The sequence below is a fragment of the Rhinolophus sinicus genome, linkage group LG03 (genome assembly GCF_036562045.2).
Source record: "Rhinolophus sinicus isolate RSC01 linkage group LG03, ASM3656204v1, whole genome shotgun sequence".
NCBI classification, from domain to species: Eukaryota; Metazoa; Chordata; class Mammalia; order Chiroptera; family Rhinolophidae; genus Rhinolophus; species Rhinolophus sinicus.
The window spans coordinates 77,335,724-77,347,240 of record NC_133753.1 but is presented as its reverse complement, the minus strand read 5'-3'; the positions used below and the strand labels follow the sequence as shown (position 1 = coordinate 77,347,240).

General features: G+C 37.0%; 1 pseudogene; it reads right to left on the bottom strand.

Moving 5' to 3' along the window:
* Window positions 1–663: 663 nt before the first annotated feature.
* Window positions 664–1,349, bottom strand: LOC141570766 (large ribosomal subunit protein uL6 pseudogene; annotated as a pseudogene).
* Between the last annotated feature and the right edge of the window lie 10,168 nt (window positions 1,350–11,517).

Genomic DNA, 11,517 nt, shown 5'->3' with positions numbered 1-11,517 from the left:
TCTGGTAGTTCCCTGGAAATCTCTACCTGCAGGGCTTGCATTTACTTGACCCAACTCAGAGATCATTCAGTGAAAACAACTTTTTTCCTTAGGAGAAAACTGTCAGTTGCAATTGTTTGACAACACCTTTGTCTAAGGTGGCAATAATAGGTGGAGCAAAAAAAAAGCTGATCCAAAATATGCTAAGAGATTAAATGTCCATAGGGGATTTTAAAAAACTCTTATATAATCCGGGAATCCAGAAGACCACACATTCACAGACGTGTGGACATGCCCCAGGGCTGTGTGAATGCCCAGGAAAGACCTGAGAAAGCCCTAAGCAATGCAATTACCTTTGTTTGACCCCAAAGCTCTGTGAAGGCAAGAAGTGAAAGATAAATCAGAGATGTAAACTGATTGCCTGGACATTGAAGAAATGCCCAACATGTACACAGAGAACCCCATCACAGGCTGAGAAACATTGCTTTCAAGAATTTAAGCCAATCTCTGTACAATCATTAGCCAACTACTAAGCTAAGAATACAGACTTTCCAGAATTACAATTCGTTCAGGAAAGTCATTAAATGAACAACTAATAACAGCAGCAGCAGTGAACCCTGGGGTAAGAAATATGATTTCCAGAGTCGTTACATTACATTATTTTATTTTTTTAATACATGATTTTCATTGCATCTTTATAATATCACAAAAAATCTGAGGAATCACTTGACATCTTGACGTTTTTGTAGCTGGACAACATTCATCATATTTATCAGCCTGCTCAATGGTTCCTTTTTCAGAAACATAGATAGCATCCAAAAATTTCCTGATATTCTTGTTTTTAACTGTTGTGGTTTGTTGATTCAAAGCAGCTGAATTTGATACAAGTTCAGTATCATTTCTCTCAAGAATTTTCTTTCTGGGCTTGAGCTACTGAACAAGTGAACACCTGACTTCATCCAAACCCTGCGGATGTATTTTTCACCAAAGAAATTTCAAATTTCAACAAGAGAACCATTCTCCTGAATAACGACATTGATGGGGAAGTAAGGATACACAGACCTCATCTTGTAACGGAAGCCCAATGTAACCCCCTTGATCATGTTCTGCCCATGACTACAGATAGTGCAAACAGTAGCCAGTTCCTTTCTATTTCCCCACCATTTGTCAACACAGAGCCTCTTCTTTTTCTTTCTAACAAGACTGAGTTCTACATTCATGTGATTGAAGTCCCTCCACACGGTGCCTCTGGGTCCCTTCCCAATAACTGTGTGTCCCTCCAAAGTGATGTTCACATTTTCTGGAATGTCCACTGTCTGATTGCTGAGAATGGTTTTCCTCCTCATAGTAGATGCAGCAAAGAGCGTTACATTATATTATTTTAAATGTCTAGTTTTCAACAACAAAAAAAATTGTGAGACATGTAAAGAAACAAACAAACAAAATGGCCTATACACAGGAATAAAAGCAGTCAATAGAAACTGCCCCTGAGGAAGTCCAGATGTGGGACTTACTATATAAAGACTTTAAATCAGCAATTTAAAACATGTTCAAAGAACAAAAAGAAAGTGTATATATAAAGAACTAAAAAAAGTATTAGAATAGTGTCTCACCAAATAGAGAATATTAATAAAAAGAAACGATAAACTAGACACAATGAGAAATTCTGAAACTGAAAACTACAATAACTGAAATGAGAAATTGTATAAGAGCTCAGTAGCTAGCAGAAATAAACCTCAGTGAACTTGAATATAAGTCAATTGTCACTATCAAATCTGAAGAACAGAAAAAATGAGTGAAGAAAAATGAACAGGGCTTCAGAGACCTGTGGGACATGATTGAGCACATCAATATACACACAATAGGAGTCCCAGAAAGAAAGGAGAGAAAGAAAGGAGCAAAAAGAATACTTGAAGAAATAAACTTGGCCAAAAACTTCTCAAACAGTTGTATATCCGAGAAGCTCAGTGAATTCCAAGTAAGATAAAGTCAAAGAGATCCACACACAAACACATTATAATCAAACTGTCAAAAACCGGAAACAGACTGAATCTTGAAAGCCGCAAAGAAGAGTGATTCTTTATGTACAAGGGATCCTCACTAAGATTAACAGGTAATTTCTCAATAGGAACAACACAGGGCAGAAAGTAGTGGAATGGCCTATTCAAGGTGCTGAAAGAAAAAGACCGCCAACCAAGAATTCTATATCTCTCAAAGCTATCCTTAAAAATGAAGGAGAAATTAAGATATTCCAAGATAAAACAAAAAAGGAGAAAATTTATTGCTAGGAGACTTGCCCTGAAAAAATACTAAAAGGAGATCTTTAGGATTAAATGAAAAGACACTAGATAGTAACCTGAATTCACATGAAGAAATAAAAAGCATCAGTAAAAATTATTAGGCATTAGGTTGGTGCAACAGTAATTGTGGTTTAGGTTAAAAATAATTGCAAAAACCGCAATTACGTTTGCACCGACCTAAATAATAGAAAAAACAGTATCAATGTATTTTTTGTTTGTAACTTGTTTTTTCCCCACCTATTTGATTTAAAGAGACAACTGTTCAAAGCAATAATTAAATGTATACAAGTGGACATTTTCATCAACGTTGCTGAAGCAGTTTGCTATAACAGAAGTGTCTGGATGCTGATGGTAACCACTTTGAGCACCTCTTGTAATTGCAGAAGTCAAACGTGACTTGTATTCAGCTTCTGTTATCGGTATATATTGAGTATTACAATTTTAATACAGTTTTTTCCTTTCTTAAAATGTGTATATATTTCTTAGGCCATATATATATATATATATATATATATATATATATATATATATATATACACACACACACGTACATATGTATGTATGTATATATATGAATTTCAAGTATATAGCACAGTGGTTAGGCATTTATATAATTTTATGAAGTAATCTCCCTAATAAATCCAGTACCCACTTGACACCATACATAGTTTTTACAATATTATTGACTATATTCCCTATATTGCATTTCACATCTCTGTGACTATTTTGTGACTACCAGTTTGTACTTCTTAATCCCTTCACCTTTCTCACCAATCCCAACTCCCCTCCCAATTAGCAACCCTCAGTTTGTTCTCTATATCTGTGAGTCTTTTCTGTTTTGTTTGTTCATTTATTCTGTTCTTTAGATTCCACATGTAAGTGAGATCATAAGGTATTTATCTTTCTGAGTCTGACTTATTTCACTTAGCATAATATCATCTAAGAGCCATCCATGTTGTTGAATATGGTAAGATTTCATTCTTTTTTATGACCAAGTAATATTCCATTGTGCAAATGTACCACAGTTTCTTTATCCAATCATCTACTGATGGGCATTTCACTTGTTTCCATATCTTGGCTATTGTGAATAGTACTACAGTAAACATAAGTGTGCATATATTTTTTTGAATTAGTGTTTGTTGTCACACAGCAGCATGCGTGTCTGTCCCCTTGTACCCACCCCTAAAAAGAAAGAAGAGTCTGTGAGACTATTCCTTTCAGGGACATTGCTTCACCTTTATGCCATCTCCTTGTTTGGCCCCAAAGGATGGCTGGCTAGCCAATGACGGGTAAGATTCCTCAAGAAAGGAACGACCTAAGACAGGCACAGTCATGTGGGGACCACCAGGAGAATTAGTGGGGTTGATAGAGGTGGGCATAGACCCCCACTTTCCCCAGTCTAAGGAGAGCGTCTGCCTATGTGGCTGTATTCCTTCCCACAACCTCCTTCCTTCCTTCCTTCCTTCCTTCCTTCCTTCCTTCCTTCCTTCCTTCCTTCCTTCCTTCCTTCCTTCCTTCCTTCCTTCCTTTCTGTGATAACATCAGTTCTCCATCTCAGTAAGTTTTCAACATAAAGCTTCTGTCCCCTGGGGAGGTACAAACAATAATTATTTATACATCATGGGACTTTCAACAGGCAAGGGTGATTGGTTTGGACCAGTTTTCTAGTATGGTGTATGAGACTCATGGACCATAGTAAAAACAATACTACTTCCTTGTATGTGCATCAGTAAAAGCCACAAGCTGGCCTGATTCAGGGTTTTCAGTCCTTTGAGGCTGTGAGACCCTTGGCCCCTGTTTCAAAAGTTTCTTGATTTCTGTTTCTTTGTTAACCCTTCACTGCCCCTTCTCATTCTCTCACTGCCCGTGTTTCACTGGACGCAACAAGTGTTTTAGATTTCTTTTGATAAATACCCAGGAGTAGAATTGCTGGGTCGTAATGTGGTTCTAGTTTTAATTTTTTGAGGAACCCTCATACTGTTTTCCATAGTTACTGCACCAATTTGTAATCCCACCAACAGTGCACAAAGGTTCCCTTTTCTCCACATCCTCGCCAAAACTTGTTATTTGTTGATTCATTGATGATGGCCATTCTGACAGGTGCGAGATGATATTATATTGTGGTTTTAATCTGCATTTCTCTGATGATTGGTTCATTGAACATCTTTTCATAGGCTTTTTGGCCATCGTATGTCCTCTTTTGAGAAATGTCTCATCGTGTCCTCTGCCCATTTATTAATTGGATTGTTTGTTTTTTTTGGTGTTGAGCCGTATGAGGTTTTTTTATTTATTTTTTTAAAATAAATTTTGGATGTTAACCCCTTATCACATGTATCATTGGCGAATATCTTCTCCCATTCAGTGGGATGTCTTTTTGTTTTGTTTATAGTTTCCTTTGCTATGAAAAAAAAACTTTTTAGTTTGACATAGTCTTGTTTGTTTATTTTTTCTTTTGTTTCCCTTGCCAAAGGAGATAGATATATTGGTAAAAATATTATTAAGGGTAATGTCTGAGAGTTTACTTCCTGTATTTTCTTCTAGAAGTATTATGTTTTCAGGTCTTACATTTAAGTTTTTAATCCATTTTGAGTTTATTCTTGTATATGGTGTAAGAAGGTGGTCCAGTTCCTTCCTTCCTTCCTTCCTTCCTTTCTTTCTCTTTCTTTTTTTTTGCAGGTATCTGTCCACTTATCCCAGCACCATTTATTGAATAGACTGTCTTTACCCCAATGTGTATTCTTGCTTCTTTTGTCATAGATTGAATAACCATATAGGCATATATTTATTTCTAGGCTCTCTATTGTGTTCGATTGATTTATGTGTCTGTTTTCATTCCAATACCATGTTTTTTGATTACTATGGCCTTGTAGTATAGTTTGATATCAGGTAGCATGATACCTCCAGTTTTGTTCTTATTTCTCAGGATTGCTGTGGTTATTCAGGGTCTATTTATTGTTCCTTATTAATTTTAGGATTATTTCACAGAGTTCTGTGAAAAATTCCTTTTTTGATAGGGATTGCATTGAATCTATGTATTGTTTTGGGTAATTTGGACATTTTAACTATATTAATTATTCTTATCCATGAGCATGTTATATGTTTTCATTTATTTGTATCTTCTTTAATTTCTATCGTCAATGTCTTTTAATTTCCTGGTTAAATTTATTCCTAAGTATTTTTTGGATGCAATTTTATATGGGATTGTTTTCTTAATTTCTCTGTGATAGTTTGTTATTGGTGTATAAAAATGCAACCTATTTCTGAACATTAATTTTATATCCTGCTACTTTACTAAATTCTTTTATCAGTGCTAATAGTTTCTTGGTGAAATCTTTGGGGTTCTCTGGTATAATATCATGTCATCTGCAAATAATGAAAGTTTTACTTCTACTTTTCCATTTTGGATACCTTTTGTTTCTTTTCCTTGTCTGATTGCTGTCTCTGGAACTTCCAGTACTATGTTGAATAGAAGTGGTGAAAGTGAGCATCCTTACCTTGTTCCTGATCTTAAGGGGAATGATTTTAGCTTTTCCCCATTGAGTTTGTTATTAGCTGTGGGTTTGTCATATATGGCCTTTATTATGTTGAAATATCTTCCCTCTATTCCCACTTTGCTGAAAGTGTTATGATACATGGATGCTGGATTTTGTCAAATGCTTTTGCTGCATTTATTGATATGACCATATGATTTTTCCTTTTTATTTTGATCATGTGGTGTATCACATTAATTGATTTGCAGATATTGAACCAACCTTGCATTCCAGGAATGAATCTCACTCGATTGTGGTGTATGATCTTTATAATGTATTGCTGAATTCAGTTTGCTAATATTTTGTTGAGGATTTTTGCATCTATGTTCATCAGTGATATCGGTCTGTAGTTTACTTTATTTGTGATGTTTTTTTCTGGTTTTGGAATTAGGGTAATGGTGGCCTCATAAAATGAGCTTGGGAGTGTACCCTGTTCTTGGATTTTTCAGAATAGTTTTGAGGTGGATAGGTATTAATTCTCTTTTGAATTTTTGGTAAAATTCACCTGTGAAGCCATGTGGTCCAGGAATTTTGTTTGTTGGGAACTTATTGATTACTAATTCGAGTTTGTTAATAGTAATTGGTCTGTTTAGATTTTCTGTTTTTATTTGATTCAGCCTTGGAAGATTGTATGCTTCTAGGAATTTATTCATTTCTTCCAGAATGTCCAATTTGTTGGCCTATAGTTGATTGTGGCATTTTCTTAATTATTTATTTATTTATTTATTTATTTATTTATTTATTTCTGTGGTGTTTGTTGTTACTTCTTTAAAATTCTGATTTCGTTTATTTGGGTCCCCTCTCTTTTTTTCTTGATGAGTTGGGTTAAAGTCTTGTCCATTTTATTTACCTTTTCAAAAACCAGCTTTGGTTTCATTAATCTTTTGTATTTTTTTAAAGACTCTATTTCATTTATTTCCACTCAGACCATTATTATTTCCTACCTTTTACTCACTTTGGACTTTGTTTGCTGTTCTTTTTCCATTCCCTTAAGTGTAAACTTAGACTGTTTACTTGAGATTTTTCTTTTTTTTGGGGGGTGGGGTGGGTGGACCTGCATTGCTATGAATTTCCCTCTTAGGCCTGCTTTTATTGTGTCCCATAGATTTTGGGTCATTGTGTTTTTGTTTTTATTTTCATTTGTCTTAAGGTTCTTTTTGATTTCTTCCTTGATCTCATTGTTAACCCACTCATTATTTAGTAGCATGTTATTTATCCTCCATGTGTTTGTGTTTTTCAGTTGTTTTATTTTCAGTTCTTGTTGCAATCAATTTCTAGTTTCATGCCATCATGGTCAGAGGATACGTTTGATATGAATTCAGTCTTCTTAAATTTATTGAGACTTGTTTTGTGGCCAAACATGTGGTCTATCTTGGAAGATGTTCCATGCACACTTGAAAAGAATGTATATTCTGCTGCTTTGGGGTAAAATGCTTTAAAAATATCAATTAAATTCACCTGGTCTACTGTGTCATTTAAAGGCACTGTTTCTGTGTTGATTTTCTATCTGGAACATCTATCCATTGAAGTCCATATGGTGTTAAAGTCCCCTATTATGTATGATTGTGTTACTGATGTTCTCTGCCTTTATGTATGTCAATATTTGTTTTATATATTTAGGTGCTTCTATGTTGAGTGCATAAATGTTTACTAGGGTTATGTCTTCATGTTGGATTGATCCTTTATTATGTAATGTCCTTCTTTGTCTCTTATTATAGTGTTCATTTTTAAGTCTATGTTGAATGATGTAAGTATTGCTACCCCAGTTTTTTTCTCATTTTCATTTGCATGAAGTATCTTTTTCCATCCATTTACTTTCAGACTATGTGTGTCGTTCAATCTGAGGTGTGTCTCTTGTAGAGAGCATATGCATAGGTCTTGTTTGCTTATCTATTCAGCTACCCTATGTTTTTTGATTGGAGAATTTAATCCATTTACATTTAAAGTGATTATTGATAGGTACATAGTTATTGGTGTTTTATTATTCATATTTTTGTTCTTTGTTTTCTCCTTTCTTCTGCTTAATGAAGTCTTTTTTAACATTTCTTGTAATACTAGCTTGGTGGTAATGAATTCTTTTAGCTTTTTTTGTCTGGGAAGCTCTTTATCGCTCCTTCAATTTTAAATGATAGCCTTGCTGGTTAGAATAGTATTTGTTGCAGGCCCTTGTTTTTTATTACTTTCAATATTTCCTGCCACTCTTCTGGCCTGAAAAGTTTTTGTTGAAAAAATAAGCTGACAGTCTTATGGGGGCTCCTTTGTAAGTCACTAACTGCTTTTCTCCTGGTGATTTTAGGATTCTCTCTTTGTCTTTAACCTTTGCCATTTTAATTATGATGTGTCTTGGTGTGGGCCTGTTTGGGTTCATCTTGTTTGGTACTCTCTGCACTTTCTGAACTTGTATGTCTGTTTTCTTTGCCAGCTTAGGGAAGTTTTCAGTCTTATTTCTTCAAATAGTTCGCGATTCCTTCCTCCCTCTCATCTTCTTCTGTTATTCCTCTGATGAGACTGTTGTTACACTTGATGTTGTCCCATAGGTCCCTTAAAGTATTTTTGTTTTTTTAATTCTTTTTTCTTTTTGTTGTTCTGATTGGATGTTTTCTGCTACCTTGTTTTCTAAATCACTGATTCAATCCTCTGCTTCATCCAATCTGTGGTTGATTTCTCCCAGTGTATTCTTCATTTCAGTTATTGTATTCTTTATTTCTGACTGGCTCTTTTTAATGTCATTCTGTATGTTTACTGTCTCTTTGTTGAAATTCTCACTAAGTTCCTTAAGTAATCTTATAACCAATGTTTTAAACTCTGTCTCTGATAGGTTGGTTGTCTTCATTTCATTTAGTTCTATATCTGGACATTTCTCCTGTTCTTTTATTTGGGACATGCTTCTTTGTTTCTTCATTTTGGCTGCCTCTGTGTGTTTGCTTCTACATATTAGGTAGATCTCCTATGTCTCTCAGTCTTTTCTGGGTATGTGTCCTGTTTGGTCCATTGGCACAGTCTCCCTGATCTCATGTGCATGTGTTCCAGGAGTGTCCCTTCAGTGTGTTGTGTGAGTTCTTCTGTTGTATTTGAGCTTTGATTGCTTTGGCCTGTAAGTAGGTGGGATTGACTTCCAGGTTGACTGATAGTGAGGACTGACTAGTCGAACAGTATATGAGCTACTATGTGGGGACTAACCCCTCAGAGGGGGATTTACCCCTGTGGGTTCTTGGGCCTGTGTGACCACCCTTTGGGTGTGCTGCTTGAGGGGTTGACTAGGTTGTGCTCTCGTGTGGTCTGAAGCTGGCCTCTGGATGTGTTGTTTCTGGTGTCTCTTGAGTGGGGCTACCATGCAGGCCAATTTTAGCTTTGGCTGTGACTGGCCCGGGGCTACCTGGTAGGAGCTACAAAGCTATATTTGGTTGGCTGCTGCCTGTGTTGGACCTGGAGATGGGTAGGAGTGGCCTTGCTGTGAACCAAAGCTGGCTGCCATCAGTATTGGATCTGGAGCTGCTTAGCAAGAAGTCCAGGGCCCCTAGGCCTATTGCCGCCTGCCGCCTACCCATAAGGCTCAGCCCTTGAAAGAGCCTCATTAGGTTATGTGAGCCGGGCTGGTTGACCTGATGTTGGGAGTGCCTCTGGTAATGCAGCATTAGCTGGTTAGGGTGGGGTCCTAGGGAGTCAAGAGACAAAGCTGGTTGTTTTAACAAAGTTAATGCAGATTCAGTTCTTGCATTAGTGCCTGACCTGTGACCACTTTGCAAAACACTCTGAGAACACCACAGCCAGCCACCACTCACCTTGGGCTTACCGATCCCCTAGCCCGGAAGACACTGCAGTGCAAGATGTGGCTCACTGCCCACCACCAAAATTTCCCTGGGCTGCTGAGGGCCATACATTGCTGTAAAAGGTTTTCACAGCTTGTGGGGCCAGGCCAGACACTCAGTAGCTGAAAGTGCCCCTAGCAATGCAGTACTAGCTGTGCAGGATGGGGACCTAGGGCATCACCAAAGTGGTGTACACACACAGATTTTATCAGACCAATGTGGTCTCAGATGTTGTCCTTTCAAGGAGGGTTCAACATAGAAAGCATGGCGCCCTCCTATAGGTGACACACATGAAGCAGGCTCCACAAAGGAACAATGGCTGCTGTCCCTCCAGCATTACACTGAAGCCACACAACTTAGTCTTTCCCCATGAGTCTCTGGCACCTCTCAAGTTGCTGCCCCTCCACTGGAGACCAGGTGTGTGTTTGCAAGTGAGTTAGTTTGTGTGTGGACCCTTTAAAAGTGTGTCTGGGTTTCTAGCTGCTTTCTGTCTCACTGGGACAGGCAACGAGAGTCCTCGCTGATTTTCACTGCCAGATGTTGTGGGAACTTTTTCTGGCACAGGACCTCTGGGCTGAGGAGCCAGATTTGGGCCTGAAACCCCTCCCTCTACTGGGGGACATCTGCCACTGAGTTGTCCCTCCTGGTGTTCCACCACTATCTGTGGGTTTGGGGTCAGGTTGTTTCATGTCTCTGCCCCTCCAACCAGTCTTGATGTGGCCTCTTCTTAATATCCTTAGTTGTAGGGGTTCTGTTCAGCTAGTCTTCAGATGAGGTTGACTGTTCTATAATTTATTTGTAATTTTGATGTGATCCTGGGATGCAGTAGGCAAAATGTTTACATAATCCACAAGGTTATGTAAACCTCCTCATCCATTAGTTCCAGAGCCCATTCTTTTAACTACTTTTCAATGCTGTTTCTCCATAAAAAGTAATGAATGTAGGAATTATCAAGACTTGCTATTTACTATGGTGAAAAAAATAGGGTAAGTATAAGGCTTGAAAAAGTGCAGTTCTGAGATTATTTGCGGATCTTCACAGTTATCAGCAATTAGTATGACAGCCATTTTCTACCTCTAGTATAAAGAATCGTATATTTGGAAGTCATATCAGGTCTGTCAAACATTTGGTCAACCATAGACTTAAGTATTAGCTGACATTAACTGGTATGAGTATTAGTAAGAACAGCTTTTTCTACTGCTTCACAAACTATTCCACCCAAACAACTCAAACAAGAAAGAAGAGTGAACTCGCATTCCAAAAATACCAAGGGAGAGACCATGCTTGAACTGTTTATCTTGCTTAAAGTTTTATCTTACAAATGTATGCATATATGAGAAATTCTTATGCAGAATATATTCGATTTGATTTAAAAATCTATTTGTTTAATACAAAATATGTTTTACTGAACACTTTGCAGTAATTTGACATTCTAGGAAGATGTACCATGTTGACTCTGTATATGCAAATGGTAGCTTAAGAAACAGGATTCCACCTCACATCCCTTAGGATAGCTACTATTAAAAAAGCAAAACAAAACAAAACAGAAAATAGTAAATATTGGCAATGACGTAGAGACATTGGAACCCTTATGCACTGTTGGGAATGTAAAATGGTGCAGATACTGTGGAAAACAATATAGTGGTTCCTCAAAATATTAAAAATAGAATTACCATATGATCCGGTAATTCTATATCTGAATACACACCCAAAGAAGTTGAAAGCAGGGTCTTGAAGAAATATTTGTGCACTGTGTTTATAGAGGCATTACTTATAATAGCCAAAAGGTTGAAGCAAACCAAGTATTCATCAAATGGATGAACAGACAAGCAAAATTTGATATATACATACAATGAAATATTAAAAAGGAAATTCTGACATATGCTACAACATGGAGGA